The sequence below is a fragment of the Drosophila ficusphila genome, unplaced genomic scaffold (genome assembly GCF_018152265.1).
Source record: "Drosophila ficusphila isolate 14025-0441.05 unplaced genomic scaffold, ASM1815226v1 contig_414, whole genome shotgun sequence".
NCBI classification, from domain to species: Eukaryota; Metazoa; Arthropoda; class Insecta; order Diptera; family Drosophilidae; genus Drosophila; species Drosophila ficusphila.
In genome coordinates, this window is record NW_025064328.1 from 22,956,887 (window position 1) to 22,975,971 (window position 19,085).

The window sequence follows — 19,085 nt, forward strand, 5'->3', positions numbered from 1 at the left end:
TGGGCACCTTTAGCTCTGACAGCCGAATGCATTCTTTTTTCAGAATTTTCCATGACTTTGGACAATGCTTCAGACGATATGGCGGCTATTTCACGTCTAATGTTGTCTTTTAGTTGACTTAAGGTTTTTGGTTTATTAGCGTATACCTTGTATTTCAAATAACCCCACAAATAAAAGTCTGATGCCGTCAAATCTGGTGATGTTGCGGGCCAGTCAAAATCACCACTTTTCGATATCACCCGCCCAGGGAACAATGTTCGCAATAAATCGATTGTTGCTCTAGCTGTATGGCAAGTTGCCCTGTCCTGTTGAAACCAGAAGTTATCCATGACATTTTCACGAATAATAGGCATCAGAAATTCGGTTATCATTGCTCGATAACGCTCACCATTGACGGTTATCGTGGCTCCATCATTGTCTTCAAAAAAATACGGTCCGATGATCATATTCGCGCAAACACCGCACCAAACTGTAACTTTTTGGTCGTAAAGTGGCTGTTCTTCGATTAATTGAGGATTTGCGGTGGCATAAAATCGACAATTTTGCTTATTTACGCCTCCATTCATCAAGAAATGTGCCTCGTCTGACATGATGATTTGAGAATTTATTTTCAATGTAGAGCTGAACAATTTGAGCGCGTTCCTTTGGAGTGTATTGTTCCATGGTATCAATTGTCCTCGACTGACGCTTCCAACGTGGTATGACATTTGACGAACTGTAGACGCTGTCAAAAGTTATAGGGTTGCCAAATGGGTCAAATTTAAATGGCCCACCCTGTATTTTATTAGGTTGTTTGGTAGTGACATACCGGTTTCTTTATTGATTTTTGACGACGATTTTAACATAGTCCAATCTTCAACCGCTCCAGTCGTTCACTTCATAATGGATAATTCCTCTGATATCCCACCATACACTCAGCAACACCTTCTGAGCCGTCAGTCCTGGCTTTGCCACCGTTTGAGATGACTCACCGTGCTTCGACCAGGATCTTTTACGCTTTTTGTTGTCACATGTGATCCATTTTTCATCACCAGTGACTAACCGATCCAGAAATGAGTCGAGTTTATTACGGTGCAACAAAGATTCGCAGATTGATACATGGTCGAAAAGGTTTTTTTTTGGATAACTCATGAGGAACCCATACATCGAGCTTTTTTGTTAAATTTTTCGACTTTAAATGCCTATGGACGGTTTCCGTGATTAGTTGCAGCTCCTCTGCGATGGTTCTAATAGTCACATGACGATCTCGATCCACTATTTCCATGATTTTTTCCGTACCAACGGTCACTGGTCGTCCGGAAGGCTTCGGTGTTTCGGTATCAAAATTGACACTTCGGAATCGCCTAAACCACTGTTCGGCGGTTTGAATCGAAAGTTTGTTATCTCCTAAGACAGCAATAATCTCTCTGCGAGATTCCGCAGCAGTTTTTCCCAGTGCGAAATAAAATTTCAAAATTGCCCGAATTTTTGCGTTTGTCATTTCATTTCAATCGATTCTAATTTTTTAACGTGGAAGCTCATGTAAATTAAATGTAATTTTAAAGGTGATGCCAATACCTTTCAAACGATATACAGCATTGCCAGATACAATTATATTTGACTTCACAAGCGAAGCGCGAAATTTTAATGAAAAATCCGGTATGTCATTACCAAACAACCTAATATATTTTTTGATCTCTCCTATGGCAGCTATATGACAGAGTTATCAAATCGATCTGATCAAAAACAGCTGCCTGAGAATTTTTTATTTCATTCTCTCGCTATCCGATATAGTCGGCCGATCCGGCTCGTTCCGACTTATAAACTGCGTGCAATAACTACACACCTTTTGGGAAAGTTTCAGCAAGATAGCTTCAAAACTGAGAGACTAGTTTACACAGAAACCAACAGGAGGACAGACGGGCAGACAGACAGACGGACAGACGTACATACGTATTTGGATTCCGATCGTGATGCTGATGCTGAGAATATACAGTAGAATCCGCTTATAGCGACTTTCAAGGGAAAGACGAGTTTTCGTCGTTATACCCGGAAGACGCACTAGAAAAAGGATATAAGTGTATAAGTCTGTCTGGGAACCAATCAAGCCATCGAGTTTTCGTCGCTATACCCGGACGGACACTATAAGCGGAGTCGTTATATCAGGATTCTACTGTATATACTTTATGGGGTCTAAGCAAGGGTAAAAAAAATCACCATATGCGAAAAATTATCCCCGAAAAATAAAAGAACTTCCTAATTTTAGAGCATTGGTAAAGCTTCAAAAATATAGCTTTACAACTGAAAGACTAGGTTACATAGAAACAGGCAGACGGACAGACAGACTTACGTAAAAAAGTGGACGCGACAGGGAACACCTAGTGTCCCACCAAAGTATTTAATTAGGAGCCTCTCCTATTGATGGCCTGTGGATATAAGGGACACCAGTATCTCCATCGCCAACCGAATTTATGTTGAACTGCTCTCTTTTAATTATTGGTCAAATGCTGTGTCAGCGATTGACACAGATTGAGGCTGCCCTAGGCCGACCCGATTTCGATAATCACCTTCTTTAGTTGGACAGCCGAGCTTCTGCTCCTGGTGAGTCGCTGATAGGTGGGCTCCTCAAGCCAAATATTTTCAAAGTCTGCGTGGTCTAGGATGTTTGGGCTAACTATATTGATTTTTGCAAGAGCTATAGCGAGCATTAGGTTCTGCAATTCCATCATAGTCGTCCTATTTCGAGCAAGCAATGTCTCGTATAAGTGATCCGTGTCAATTTTGGTTTTTTTTTTTTACTGATTTCAGAATTTGATTAACTGTTGCGGTAAGTTTATCTGAGTTAACAAATTGCGATTCACTGAATTTAATTTGTTCTAAATCTTTCGCCGAGTGTCTTAAAAGATAGATAGATGAAGAAGATTATCGCTCTCTTCAAGTGAACGGTCGTGTTTTTTTGTGCGCTCCGAATTTTTCATTTTTATCTATACAAACCAGCGGTGGTTTTTGTTTTAAATTTGATTATTTATACATTTAAATACATTTGCTTTCAAACCCGTTCGCTTCGCGAGTGAATTTTGTGCGTTTTATTATAAAATAATAAACTTTAACGATCTGATTTTTGTCTTTTTGACTACTTGCTTTTGTGCTTCGTCCGTCAACAGTAGTGTTGTTGTTAGAAGTGCATGCTTATTAACTGACCCGCTCTCCCGCTCTCCCGCTTTTCTCTTTTGTACTAACATACTCGAAAGTTCTAAGCGTGCAATTTATACGCTCTTGCGGTACATTTGAGTTGCTCGCCTACAAATTTCGATTTGATTTCCTCTCGGCACAGTGGTCCATAGCATAATAAACATGGAATCTTACAATGTCTGCTTAAAAAAAACCTGCCTTCAGCTAATAAAGCCTGAGCAGGGTAAACTCACTTGTTGGCTTTGTGACAGGATGGTACACATTAAGTGCGCTGGATTCACAGGGCGGACAAGTGACGATCTAAGTAAAAGTCTTGGTTTGCAGTTCTGCTGCGAAGCTTGTCGCGAAGTTGCGAAGGAAATGAAGTCCTTCATGAGCCAAACTAAAGGCGGATTTAAGGGACTGATCGCTAGTTTTGGCATAGCTAGAGATAGCTTTGCCAGGGCTAATGATCTCCTCTTAGCGCTGGACTCGCAGTTTAATAGCCTTAAGCTATTAGAGGAGTCCCCGAAGCGCAAGAAGGCTGCTGGTGGTACGCCTGAGGGAATCGTCCCGCAACTCCGAAGCGACCGGCAGAACTCCTCTGCGGATGAGCAGCGGACTTTAGCAACCCCTCAAATGTTGCTAAGATCGGCAGCCAAAAAAGATTCGGACCCCGATCAAGCCACAGTGGAGAGTAGTCCAACGCCTATAAAAAGTTCCGATTTGTCTGAAGGTGGTTCTCAAAATGTAATTCCACCTAACCAACCAAATATACCCCCACAAGAGGCCCACTGCCTGCAGTAGCAAAACCCCTCATAGTGGTTCCACAAATGAGACAAATATTTGTTTCTCGGCTGGCCCCTGATCTCACATCATTTGATGTCTCGTCTTACATTAAAGACAAAATTAATGCCGATAAAGTGAAGGTGGAAAAATTCAACTTTTCATACGCTAGGAACATTTAATCTTTCAAGATAAGTGTTCCTGACGAACTTTTTAACACCATATGCTCGAGCGACTTTTGGCCGGCAAAAATGGTGGTTAAGGAGTTCGTAGCGAAAATAAAAAGAAAGGCCCTACGGGAATTAAACTCCCCGGCCGGGACCAACAAACCGCGCCGTCTTTACCCCCAAAAAACTAACCACTAACCTCCTAATTAGCTATCAGAATAAAAGAAGTTTGCGTAGCAAGCTAACCAAATTGTATACTGATAGCTTTTCGTTTGCATCCCAAGTTATTGTGTTCACAGAAACCTGGTTAAAGCCAGAGATCTTTAGCTCCGAAGTTTTTCCCGGTAAGTACACAATTTATAGGCATGACCGTCCCTCTAGACGGGGAGGGGGCGTCTTTATTGCAGTGGACGCTAACCTCACGTCAGAAGAGGATTTGACAGAAGATCATTTGAACTTTGAGCTTGAATTTTTATGCGTAAAACTGTCTGTCGCTGGCAGGTTAATTTTTATTACCTGCTCTTACATACCTCCTTCGTCCGAACTTGAGGATTATTTTAGGCACCTATCAGGTATAAAATCAATTTCGAGTTCTTTGTCCGATATGGATCAGTTAGTAGTTCTAGGTGATTTTAATATACCTGGAACTACGTGGTCCTCGGATGTCCTTTTATTGGTTGAACTACCTCAGGTTGTTTTTGTGGACCACCCTCCCCTTATTGAGGACCATGGTCCCCAGGTCCGCTTGCGCAACCTTCTTCTACGCCACAGACTCTGTTTTGTTTGGAAACATTTCCCCTTGTTCTGAGTGCGTTTTGGGCATTTCGAATCTTTGCTTGCACCAATTCTCGCGGTTTATGATGATCTCTATAGTATCACTTATCCCCTTGTCGATTTTTATGCACCAATGCTATAGAAGCGCTATACCTGGCCATTGGACTTCCTTTTTTTCCTCGACAGTGAATATATCTGTCACACAATTTTTGCAATGAAACTCCTTACCACCTCGTCTTGTATTAGAGCCATGGTCTGCAGGTCACAGTGGAAAGCATTTGTTTAGCCAGTGCCCATACTATAGCTTATAGTTCCCTTCCACCTTTTAGGATGTTGGAAATTGGTTTTGCTATTGATGCGAAATTTTTAATAAATCATTTATAATAGCTCGCAAGACCTATAAATGACCTTACCTCAAAAACATTTTTGGCCATGACTTTTTCTGGGTCTGTTGTAGCTTCATTATTGATAACTATAAACCATAAAAAGCTCACGCTTTTCTAAAAAAAAAGTGATTTTTGCACATAGACTCTCATGATGACGTCGTATACGCTTTTCAGAACCCAGTCAATATGTTTTATGTAAGAGTTCTCGTCTTCTGAGAAGATAATTACATCATCTACCTCAGAATATCGTCAATAGTTCTCTGAAAAACGCTGGCTGCATTTTCGAGACCAAACTAGAGTCACGAAACTCATACTTTCCCCCATTAACTGAAAAAGAAGTTATCTCGCGGTCACGCTCTGCGAGACTGATTTAATGATATCCAGATTTAAGATCAAGAGTGGAGAAAAACTTGGCTTTGCCCAAAATTCCCAAAGTAATCGAGAGGTTTGGCATCGGGTATTTGTCGGATATCGTCCTTTCGTTCAACTTGCGAAAGTCTATTACTAGACGCATATTTCGATTCCCTGCTCCGTCTACTACCAAATTGGGTTGTTGTATGGCAAGACTAGTTTTTGGATAATACCGTTTTTCAGCAGCTCTTCAATTTCGCTGTTAACGAAATCTGATGTCCCCATAATGTAAGGATATATTTTCGCGAAAAAAGGCTCTTCATCATCCTGATGGTAGCTAACACCGACGTAATATAGGGAAGGGCTCATTAGAATCAGCGAAAGACTTTTTCCTGTCCTTTATCATTTTCGGAAAATGAGCAATCCACGTTACTGAAATTGACGTCTAAACAGGTATGGAATGAATTTTATTCTACTTCCGTGCCCCATTTTAGTTGGCCGGATGCTAGCCAGCAAGATATCCCTACCTGTTCCAACAGGTCGAAGCCTATTATTCCATCAAATGCTGAAAAGTCTGGTAAAGCATGGAACATTTTTGCCGATAGTCAGCCTGGCTGGGGGCCCGGATTAACAAATAGCCCAGTCTCTCACGGACGGTTCAGGCAAGTGGCGACCGCCTGTCCTAACCGCGCCTTACCCGGGTATGGGGGATCTCTGCCCGGGTGGACCATACTTTCTCCGCAACTCCTCGACGGAGAGCGACCACAGGTGGGACCATCCCCACCCAGGAGCGCAGCCACCGCCAGGAGTGCGTCTCGGACGCAGAATGTGGGACATCCCCCACAAAGGTCAACTGTTCCAGTCCAGGAACGTGCGCGACCAGCAGGACCATCCCGGCTGGTTCGTCCACCCCACGCGGCTGGACAGAGGACCAGGCCTGCCATGGAGACGGATGTCCTTCCAGCCAAAGGACAGCCTGGAGGCCTAGACGACCCCAACAGGAGAGGCCTGCCGGGGTCCAAAATAAAATGATACCTCAGAGATAGTAGTGCACCTGCCAGCAACCGGGGTAACAGCACCCTCACCCCTCCGACGGACACCCCAAAAAGGTTGAAGTGAAGCAGCCACCCTCCATCTCCACAGCCCCTCTCACTGGCACACACACCTCCTATGCGGAGGCCGCCAAGAGGGTCAGAGTGACGGTGTTACCTGAGGAGTACCAACAGGTGCATTTGAGCCATGAAGAGCTGTCCGAGTTGGAGGAGGCTATTATGGACGACGTAATCACGTCGGCATGGGACACGGCAGTCGCGTTTAGGGGTAGGATACCTCCTCATCGACTGCCTGGACCAGGACTCAGCGGACTGGCTGCGGGCCGTTGTGCCCTTGCTCAGAACGTGGAAGGGCGTGCCCCTAGAAACCAAGGTGGGAGAAGATATCCCCGCGGCACATAGCCTCACGGTCTTCTGCCCCAGAAGCGCGAAAAGAGATAATGAGGAACTCCTCATGATGCTCGGGCGCCAGAACAGGCTGGAGACGGATGCCTGGAAAGTGGTCTCCCGGAAGAACGATGGAGGCGGGGCACTCCTTGTCATCGGGATCGACCAGCTCACCCGAGACGAGATCGTAGCTAGAGGGCACCAGCTCAACTTTAGGTTCGGTACCGTCTCGGTGAGTCGGCTAAGAAAGGCGGCAAAGATGGTCGCAGCAGAAGAAGCGCCCTCTGGTCCCCCAGATGGCAAAGTGGAGGTCGAGGAATCTCTCGACGAGCCACAGGAGCCTATGGGTACAGAGGAGGACCCTAGCGCCGCCATTGATGTGAGGATGAGGAGCATCCTACGCCCTCCCAGGAGTCGACACATGCGTCTCTCCTGGACTATAACGACGAAATGGAGGCCGACGTCACTCTGACCGATGGCAGTGAAGGGGAACACCCGCCCCCTTCACCAAAGATGGAGCATCCGCTCCAGTGATGGGTGCATACAGGCTAGCCCAGGTGAACCTACACCGAGCCAAGGCGGCATCAGCCGTCCTGGCCAGGTTATTCACCAACCAACATCTCTGGCTAGCTCTCATACAGGAGCCTTGGTGCAATCAGGGCATTAAAGGCCTGTACAACAAGGAATCAAAGGTAATATGCGACCAACGGGGTGCACACCCCGGAGCATGCATATTAATAAGAAAAGATATCAATTATAATATCTTTTCAGAGTTCCTAAGTAGTGACTGTGTCGCGGTAACTGTGAGCGGCACAGGAAAGTTACCAGCGAACGCCATAGCATCGGCGTATTTTTCTGGGGATGCAGCATGCCCACCACCGGAAATCATCGGACTCGTGGAATGCTACAGGAGGAAGAAGATGCCCCTAATCATCGGGTGTGACGCCAATGCACATCACGTGATATGGGGAAGCACCGACGTCAACAACAAAGGTGAGCAGCTAATAGAATTTATTGTAAATAGTAACCTAGAAATCGGTAATGTCGGGTCCACACCGACATTCATTACTAGAGTAAGAGAGGAGGTCCTAGACATAACTCTGATGAGCAGGTCTCTAGGACCACTTATTAAGGACTGGCATGTGTCGCCAGAGGAATCAATGTCGGATCACCGAATCATTAGATTTGAAGTAGACTTCAACACCGCTAGGGACGCCCCCAAAAGGAATCCCAAGAAAACGAACTGGGATTGGTTCAAGTCCTCCCTTGAGCTCAATCTCTCTAACGAACCGTTAGGTATACCCAGACATTCTTTAGAATTGGATCAGGCAGTGGATAACCTCTGCAAGAAGATAACCAATGCTTTTGAGGACAGTTGCCCTCTTGGCAGACGGAAAGCAGATAGAGACGCCCCATGGTGGAATGACAACCTGGAACGGCTCCGAATCTCCACCCGCCGGCTCTTCAACAGAGCAAAAACGAGCGAGGATAACTGAGGACAATACAAGCAAACCCTGACGCTCTACAACAAAGAGATCAGGAAGGCCAAACGGAAGAACTACAGAGACTTCTGTGAGGCAATCAGCACTGCCCATGAAGGGGCAAGATTGCACAAGGCTATGGCCAAAGTTGCACCAGAAAGTAACCTAGCCCTGAGGAAATGTGACAACTCTTAGACTTCCGACGACAGGGATAAACTAGCTTTACTCTTTAAAACACACTTCCCCGGGAGCTCACCCCTGGCGGAAGATACGTCCAACCCAATGGAGGCATCGTCCACTCCAAGACACCTCAGACCAAGCGCAGAGGACTGGGCAATTGCCAAGTCTCTAGTCTCTCCGGAGAGACTTAAATGGGCAATTGGGTCCTTCCAACCATTTAAGTCACCTGGTCTGGATGGTATCTCTCCAACATTCCTACAGCAGGGACTGGATCTACTCCTAACCCGCTTAAGGAGACTGATGCTAAGCAGCCTAGCAATTGGACACATCCCAAATGCGTTACGCCACGCAAGCTAGGGTGGTCTTCATCCCCGAAGCAGGGAAGAAAGACGGTGACGTCCCAAAGTCCTTCAGACCTATCAGCTTAACTTCGTTTTGCCTTAAAAGAAAAAAAGCTGGAAAAGCTGGTAGACTACCATATTAGGAGCACAGTTCTTAAGGACTGTCCGCTGCAACCCACGCAGCACGCATACAGACAGTACCAACTTTGTCACACTCTTGAAGGGGTAGTGGACAACAAAGAAGGTGCAATCTGCGCCTTTCTGTATATAGAGGGAGCCTTTGACAATGCGTCGCATGATGCTGTCTTAGCGGCCCTCGCCAGAGGGAATATAGACGCGACAACAAGAAGGTGGATTGGAGCCTTGTTAAGCTCCAGGCAGGCAATGGCGACCATTGGCAACAGTACAATGACCGTTGCCACAAGCAGAGGATGTCCGCAAGGTGGAGTCTTGTCTCCTTTACTGTGGAGCCTACTAGTAGATGAACTACTAAAGAAACTCGCCGACAGAGGAATACAATATCAGGGCTATGCCGATGACATAGTAATAGTAGCCAAAGGGAAATTTGAAGAAACGCTTTGCGATATTGTCCAACTCGGACTCAAGATAACGCTCGACTGGTGCAGGGAAGTTGGACTTAACCTCAACCCCGCAAAAACAGTCATTGTTCCTTTTACAAAGAAGTACAAACTAAAGAAGATGAGACAAATCATGCTACTAGGTACTCCCGTAGCAATAAGCCGGGAAGTTAAGTACCTCGGAGTTACCTTCGACAGGAGGCTAACGTTTGCAACCCATATGCAAAAAACATTGGATAAGTGCCTCAGGGCTCTCTTCACCTGTCGGAAAATTGCAGGGAAATCTTGGGGGACCTCACCCCAAATTATCAGATGGTTATACCTTATAATTGTGAGGCCAATACTCACATATGGGTCAGTAGCCTGGGGTAAACGAGCTAGGCTCGTTACCGCACAGAAACAGCTCCAAAGGCTGCAAAGACGGGCATGCATATGTATGACAGGAGCAATGAGAACCTGCCCCACTGCGGCACTGGAAGTTCTCATGGAACTCACTTCGCTACACTGCCTAGTAGAGTTACAGCGGAAGGCCACCCTACTAAGAATCACTTCTTGTGGTAATGGCAGTGACCGCATCCTCAGTTCTAGGGATGCAGCAAAACTTTTAGTCGAACTTCCCCTGAGCAGATAGAGACGCCCCATGGTGGAATGACAACCTGGAACGGCTCCGAATCTCCACCCGCCGGCTCTTCAACAGAGCAAAAACGAGCGAGGATAACTGAGGACAATACAAGCAAACCCTGACGCTCTACAACAAAGAGATCAGGAAGGCCAAACGGAAGAACTACAGAGACTTCTGTGAGGCAATCAGCACTGCCCATGAAGGGGCAAGATTGCACAAGGCTATGGCCAAAGTTGCACCAGAAAGTAACCTAGCCCTGAGGAAATGTGACAACTCTTAGACTTCCGACGACAGGGATAAACTAGCTTTACTCTTTAAAACACACTTCCCCGGGAGCTCACCCCTGGCGGAAGATACGTCCAACCCAATGGAGGCATCGTCCACTCCAAGACACCTCAGACCAAGCGCAGAGGACTGGGCAATTGCCAAGTCTCTAGTCTCTCTGGAGAGACTTAAATGGGCAATTGGGACCTTCCAACCATTTAAGTCACCTGGTCTGGATGGTATCTCTCCATCATTCCTGCAGCAGGGACTGGATCTACTTCTAACCCGCTTAAGGAGACTGATGCTAAGCAGCCTAGCAATTGGACATATCCCAAATGCGTTACGCCACGCAAGCTAGGGTGGTCTTCATCCCCGAAGCAGGGAAGAAAGACGGTGACGTCCCAAAGTCCTTCAGACCTATCAGCTTAACTTCGTTTTGCCTTAAAACGTTGGAAAAGCTGGTAGACTACCATATTAGGAGCACAGTTCTTAAGGACTGTCCGCTGCAACCCACGCAGCACGCATACAGACAGTACCAACTTTGTCACACTCTTGAAGGGGTAGTGGACAACAAAGAAGGTGCAATCTGCGCCTTTCTGTATATAGAGGGAGCCTTTGACAATGCGTCGCATGATGCTGTCTTAGCGGCCCTCGCCAGAAGGAATATAGACGCGACAACAAGAAGGTGGATTGGAGCCTTGTTAAGCTCCAGGCAGGCAATGGCAACCATTGGCAACAGCACAATGACCGTTGCCACAAGCAGAGGATGTCCGCAAGGTGGAGTCTTGTCTCCTTTACTGTGGAGCCTACTAGTAGATGAACTACTAAAGAAACTCGCCGACAGAGGAATACAATATCAGGGCTATGCCGATGACATAGTAATAGTAGCCAAAGGGAAATTTGAAGAAACGCTTTGCGATATTGTCCAACTCGGACTCAAGATAACGCTCGACTGGTGCAGGGAAGTTGGACTTAACCTCAACCCCGCAAAAACAGTCATTGTTCCTTTTACAAAGAAGTACAAACTAAAGAAGATGAGACAAATCATGCTACTAGGTACTCCCGTAGCAATAAGCCGGGAAGTTAAGTACCTCGGAGTTACCTTCGACAGGAGGCTAACGTTTGCAACCCATATGCAAAAGACATTGGATAAGTGCCTCAGGGCTCTCTTCACCTGTCGGAAAATTGCAGGGAAATCTTGGGGGACCTCACCCCAAATTATCAGATGGCTATACCTTATAATTGTGAGGCCAATACTCACATATGGGTCAGTAGCCTGGGGTAAACGAGCTAGGCTCGTTACCGCACAGAAACAGCTCCAAAGGCTGCAAAGCCTGGCATGCATATGTATGACAGGAGCAATGAGAACCTGCCCCACTGCGGCACTGGAAGTTCTCATGGAACTCACTTCGCTACACTGCCTAGTAGAGTTACAGCGGAAGGCCACCCTACTAAGAATCACTTCTTGTGGTAATGGCAGTGACCGCATCCTCAGTTCTAGGGATGCAGCAAAACTACTAGTCAAACTTTCCCTTAGCTCACACCCCAGGGACGAAATGACAGTAGAATTCATCTTCGAAAAGAATTTCTCTGCTCATCTGAGCAACAAGAAGGAATGGACCACCATGAAAGAAGTACACTCCATGGCGAGTCACACTATAGCGTGGTATACGGAAGGGTCTCTAACACACTAAGGCACTTGCCTTGGAGTAATAGGACCACGAATCAAGTACCATGAATCTTTAGGCCAATACACCAGCATATTCCAAGCTGAAGTATGCGCTATAGGACGGTGTGCAGAGCTCAATATGAAGCGCGGTTACACAAACAAGGACATTGCGATCGTCTCGGACAGTCGAGCGGCAATCACTGCACTCTGCAGTAATAGAATCACCTCGAAGCTGGTTCGAGAAGTAAGAACAAAATTGAACCATCTGGGCAGCAACAACAGGCTGTCCTTAAGATGGATTTCAGGACACAAAGACATATCCGGGAAAACTAGGGGCGGAACGACCCCTTATAGGACCCGAACCTTACTGTGGCATAGGCAGACACACAGTCAAAGATTACCTAAGAAAAGAAGAGGTACATATGAGGCAAGCCTGCTGGGATAACACTACAGGCCAAAGACAAGCCAAAACCCTCATCGTCAATTATGGCATGAAGAGGTTTAAGAAACTTATACTACTAGGGAAGAGATCTAAAACCACCAAATTTCTTAAAGAAGCATTTCTAGACTAATGGTACAGGCGGACGGATTTGCAACCGTGCCAACCTGAAAACATACTCTATTTAAACATGTCAGTTTTCGTTTCGAAGGAGTTTCTCTTCATCTCCAAGCTCCCTCGGTAATTGTTGGTCCGCCGTTAACCACCCGTTTAATGCTTGAAGTTACTTATATGAAAGACGACCTAACGTGTACGAGGTGTGTTCAAAAAGTATTGCGAATTTTGTGTTTTTTCAAAAATTATTTATTTATTCATGAATATCTATTTTATCCCCTTTAAAGTAATCCCCATGAGATATTATGCACTTGTGCCAACGGTTTTTCCAATCTTCGAAGCACTTCAAAAAATCATTTTTTTTTTTTAATCTTGTTCAGCTCCTCCTTCGATGCCGTCTTTATATCGTCAAGCGTAGCGTAACGTCGACCTTTCATGGGCCTCTTCAGTTTAGGAAACAAGAAAAAGTCACAGGGGGCGAGATCTGGGCAATGTGTTGTTTTTGCACAAAAAGTCACGCACAAGCAACGATGTGTGAGCAGGGACGTTATCGTGGTGCAAAAGCCAAATTTTGTTCTTCCACAAATCCGGGCGTTTCTGGCGGATTGCTTCGCGCAAATTGCGCATAAGTTGCAGGTAATATTCCTTATTGACCGTTCTTCCGTTCTGTGGCAAGAACTCATGATGCACCACGCCCCTGCAATCGAAGAAAACTGTCAGCAAAACTTTCACATTCGACCGAACTTGGTGATCGGGCGTCCGGCACGCTCTTTGTCGTTCACATCTTCTCGGCGTTCTGAGAAAATTTTGTACACCGATAAACGTTGCTTCGGTCCAAGATAGCTTCTCGTTTTTCACACAAAATTTGATGCAGGTTCTTTGATCAATTTTTTTGAATAGGTAAAGCTAGAAACACACGATGCAAACAATTTGCAGCAAGTTGATTGCTGCAACCAAATTTGCTCGTATAAACACGATTGAAAACACGTTTTTTCCTTTTTTTTTGTGTTTTCAGAGACATGAGTACCAACATAACGCCACAGAAAAATCGAAATTCGATACGAGGTAAGCCGCGAAAATTCAAAATTCACGATCCTTTTTGAACACACCCTGTATCTGGCGTTCGTGTGCGATTGAAAAAAAATTGGTACCGTACAATCTAAATATTAATTCTACAAAATTCAATATTTTTTCTTACTAGCTAGTTTTTTAATCTTAGCCTCATTAAGCAGCAAGTTAGCCTTTGTGAAACCCTCTTTCAGAATCGCCTTTAGGACATTAGTGTTTACTTTAAATGATTTACAACATTTACTTTTGAAATAGTGAGAGCAGATAAGTTATTTTTAATTTAAATAATTGACTACGGTTGTGTGAGCCTTCTTCTGAGCCTGCAATTCTAAAACGATGGTAAGTCTCTACCTTTGGAAGTTTTCAGAGTTTAGGGTACCTACCACAATTTGGTACAGTAAGCCTAGGAAACAATATTATTTGTGGCCCTTATCGAATATTGTCCTTGTGGACCACCCTCCCATTAATTAGGACCGTTGTCCCAATATCAGCATCGACCCTGTTCTCAACATACAAAGGCGGAAGCTTATCTCCCAATCTCTTGTTGGTTTTTACTATAACTTTCTAACCTAGGTTAAATACCTTCTGTAAGAGCTGGGCAGTTGCTATGTTGATATCGAATTGATTTTTCAGCATGGACCGTATAGTTTCGAAGTTAAACGATGCCTCATTCCTAATTCCTGCTTTAATGGGTGCCTATTATATTTTGCCTTCTGACAAATCCCTAAGTTTAGAACGATTTCAGCCGCTATTTTGCCCATTTTTGGAAAATAATAATCGAGCAGCACTTGTTTAATATTCTCCTGGTCAGCTCTATGAGCCCTGTTACACTCAACGACTATCTATTTTTGCTCGTCCGGTTTGATAACGTCCGCCACCCAAGACTTACAATACCAAAATTTAGTGGCCGGGAAGAGCCGAACTAGACTATCTTGAATTTGGGCCAAGACTGGAAGCTTGCAATGTATGACGTTCACGACGTTGGGCGTTACTACGTCTTTCACTAAGTCCACTAATGCTCCCAATCAGGAAAATCAATTCGATGGCGAGTCTTAGAACCAAACAGTATAAAGAGTCGCTTATTTGACGTGGACTTCTCCAATACGATCTAGTTTTGAACAGTTAAGTGGCTTTTCCGTGGCCTCAATGACAAGTTTTGATCACTCTTTACTGTGATTAGTGTCTCGATCCGACTCCGCTGAACTTTGCAAAATGTGAATACCTCGACGCGACAAAGCGTCCGCCACACAGTTTTCTTTTTCTGGCTTATACATGACCTTTGCACCACTTTCTTCCATGCGGGCCTTCCAACGCTTCAGTTTTAAATTAGGATTCTTATCAGAGACCGCAAATATAAGGGGCTGATGGTCCGTAAATATATTTATGTCACTTTTCCCATAGAGGTAGTTTTTGCCAGTAACTCCCTTTCGTTCGTGGCATAATTTAAGGGGGTCTTCCTATGTGATGGGTTGAAAAAATCGATTTTTTTTTTTTTCATAAATTGCTCCCTTAACATGTCTAGAATACGGTACTAAAGCGATTTTAGAAAATTCGAAGTCGTTTTAAAGATACAGCAGGTAAAAGAAAGAGCGGTTCGGAGCGCTGAGTTGGCAGTTAGAAACTTTAAACGCGTTTTTCTCAAAACTGTGTTTTTCAAACTTTCCTCCATTGTATCTCAGAAACGGCTGGACCGAATTACTTGAAATTTGCAGGGCACACTCAATATATGTAAACGCATGGAATGAACTATTATCAATCGAAAATTTTCAAAACTTCGATTTTTTTATTGCAAAAAACAAAAAAAAAAAAACGCCTAATTTGCAACTTTTATTTCAAATGTCTATCAAAAATCCAATTTTTTTTTATATTCATTTGATTATAGGTCATGCCGTGCTTTTTAAGCCTACAAATTAAAACGCCGTTTATTTTTTTTTTTCTGATAAGCCGATCAGCCGGAATCGTGGAGGAAGTGGGAGCTCTTTTTTTCGAGGCGGGGGTGTTCAGAGCGCTGTAACTCTAGTTTGACTAAATATTTTTAGCTGAAATTTTTTATTTATACTGTCCAAATATGTGTTAATAAATGATAAAAAACTTGAAGCTCTAAATATTTACTGGTCGTAGAAAAAAAATCCTAAAATATCCCTAAAAAACAGGTCGTCACATAGGAAGACCCCCTTAATTCCCTATCTTTCAACGTTCTGGATATTATCGTTATAGGCCTATTTCCCTGAGAAAAGCCTGCACCTATGCCAAAGGATGAAGCATCAATCGTCAAATCAAATGAATAACGTCCTCTGAAGCAAGGATGTTTCTAAGCTTATCAAATGCGCTTAACTGGTGTTTATCAAAGCTCACCGAAATACCTTTTGAACGGTATTTGCTGACCCTGCCACCTTCACCCTTCAGTAACTCTGTCAAAGGTTTCGCTATAACTTGCTAAGCCTAAGAACTATCTCAGCTCGAACAAATTACTTGGCTGTTTAAAATCCTTGATGGCTTTTACTTTGTCCTTTAAAAAAGTGTGACTTTTGCCTAGACACTCGCAATATGGCCAACATGAGATTCTTCAGTTTCTGAAAAGACAATAACGTCATCCAAATAGACGTAACAGATCCTTCCTAAAATGCTGAAAAATGCTTAAGGCATCTTTAGTCCGAAAGGTAGGCGGCAGTACTCGTACTTGCCTCCGTTGACCGAAAAAGTAGTTTTCTCCCTGTCCAATTTTGAAAGTTCTATATGGCAATATCCGGACTTAAGATCGAGGGTAGTGAAAAATTAAGCCCTTGGAATTGGGTATCTAACGGCGATAGTTTTCAAATTTAATTTTCTAAAATCGACTACTAAGCGTTTATTAGGCGATCCTGAAGCAACAACCCATATGGGGTTATTGTAGGGATACCGAGATGGTCGAACAATGGCATTTTTATACCCTTGCAGAGCAAAGGGGTATATAAAGTACATAGAGTATATTCTTGATCAGCATCACGAGCAGAATCCAAAAACGTATGTACAATACGTCTGTCCGTCTGTCTGTCTGTCCGTCTGTCGGTTTCTATGTAAACTAGTCTCTCAGTTTTAAAGCTATCTTGCTGAAACTTTACCAAAAGGTGTGTAGTTATTGCACGCAGTTTATAAGTCGGAACGAGCCGGATCGGCCGACTATATCGAATAGCTCCCATACGAGAGAATAAAATAAAATATTCTCAGGCAGCTGTTTTTGATCAGATCGACTTGATTTCTTCCAGATGGCGTTTTCTAACTGCTATTGAATTTCGGATTAAATTTGATCAAAATCGGATAACTCTATCATATAGCTGCCATAGGAAATATAATATTTAAATATATGGGTGATTCCATATCAGATTTACAGTCGATATTGGGAAATTCGATGAGATATTTTTTTTCATGCTCTTTATCGAAAATAAATCGACACGTATTTTTTTATATGGCTCAGAAAATTTTTTTAACAAAGTTATGATTTTTTGAATTTTTGATGAACTGCCCTTTTTTTGATGACAGTCGCGTTTTCCAGCCCCAATAACTCGATAACCGTACGTCGCAGAAAAAAAATGTATAGGAAGTAAAAATTTCATCCTTCCTTCTTCTTTGCAAAACTTTCGTGAAATAATTTTTTTAAACAATTTTTCACCACAAAAAGTTCAAATGTTTACAAAAATTAATTTTTCTCCAATTTGGACCATTTTGATTTTTTTTTTTTTATCACAATAAATCCTTCAAATTCTTCTGATGAACATAGTAAAATTTCAGAATGGTATCAAAAGTAGATTTCTGAGCCATATAAAAAAATACGTGTCGATTTATTTTCGATAAAGAGCATGAAAAAAATATCTCATCGAATTTCCCAATATCGACTGTAAATCTGATATGGAATCACCCATAAAGTATAGGATCTGAGGTGTCTCCTTCACTGCGTTGCAAACTTCTGAATGAAATTATAATACCCTATTGCTCTGCAACGTAAAAAAAATCGGAGTACTATATTATTTTATATCCGTTATTTCTATATAGATTTTTCGATCTTTCCTTTGGCAGCTTTATGATAGAGTTATCCGATTTTGATAAAATTTAATCCGAAATTCAATAGCAGTTAGAAAACGCCATCTGGAAGGAATCAAGTCGACCTGACCGAAAACAACGGAGTAAGAATTTTTAATTTCATTCTCTCGTATGGGAGCTATCCGATATAGTCGGCCGATCCGGCTCGTTCCGTACTATACTGCGTGCAACAACTAGACAACTTTTGGGAAAGTTTCAGCCAAAAAGCTTTTGTACCAAGCAGCCCCATGGTACAATTATACAAGGTAGTCTCGTCGGCAAAAGCACTCCGTTATTCATTACTCACAAAAAGTGCGAGTGAGAGGAGTCTGCGTAGTAAGTGCGAGTGAAACGACAATAAAGCTTTTTGTTAACCCTTAGATGGTGCATGGGGCTTAAATTGTTCATTTATAGAAAAATGAGTTGAAGTTTTTTATAATTTAATTTTTAAAAGTTTTGAATTTAAAATTGAACGTTTTTTTTTTGGATAGTTATTTCTTTGTTTAGGTTCTTAATTTTAAAATAAATGTCAATATTAAAGTAAATTTTTGTAATATCTAAATTAATGTTTCTTAGCAGCTATTAATCGTTTCTCCTTTACATTTTTTGTTATACTAAAATTATGTGAAACGCACTGACTAAAAAGCCGAATGATTAGGCAGCCGACGAGACTACCTTGTATAATGGTACCATGGACGAGACTACCTTGTATAATTGTACCATGAGCAGCCCTATGTGCATATACCTATTATTAAGCACTGCTTGATAAGCAGTTAACATTATTGTGTATCCCTTAAGTTAAGTCATCCTTTATGTCTCCCTTACTCCTTTAAGAATCACCATGTAAACCCATCTATAAGTATGTACGTCTCTTGCACATACGAGAGTGTGAAATAGGCTAAGCATTAACAGAGATGATAAAATAAAGATCACTTTTGCTGCGACCACTGAAGAAACAAGACCCTGATTGTATCACTACAATTTCTGAAGTGGGATTAGTGCGAAAATTTCTTTTTCTCGCACCTAAAACTCTGCCTACGAGTTTTAAAAGTTTATTTCAAAAGTAAAAGTACGTAGAAAAATTGAAAATATTGGCGCAGACGACTACACAGCAGCTGAGCTACGGAATTGGCTTGAAGAGCTTGGTATGCAGAGGAGCGGCAATAAGGCAACGCTCGCCGCGCGTGTTAATGGCGTGCCCCCCGAAGCCCGTGGAGTAT

At 43.2% G+C, this 19,085-nt stretch overlaps 1 protein-coding gene across 2 annotated transcripts in view; it reads right to left on the minus strand.

The window, feature by feature from the left end:
* The window catches only part of LOC108101655 (transcriptional regulator ATRX homolog), a 467,254-nt gene that overhangs the window by 207,281 nt on the left and 240,888 nt on the right, over window positions 1-19,085 (minus strand). The gene's annotated exons all lie outside the window — the stretch shown is intronic.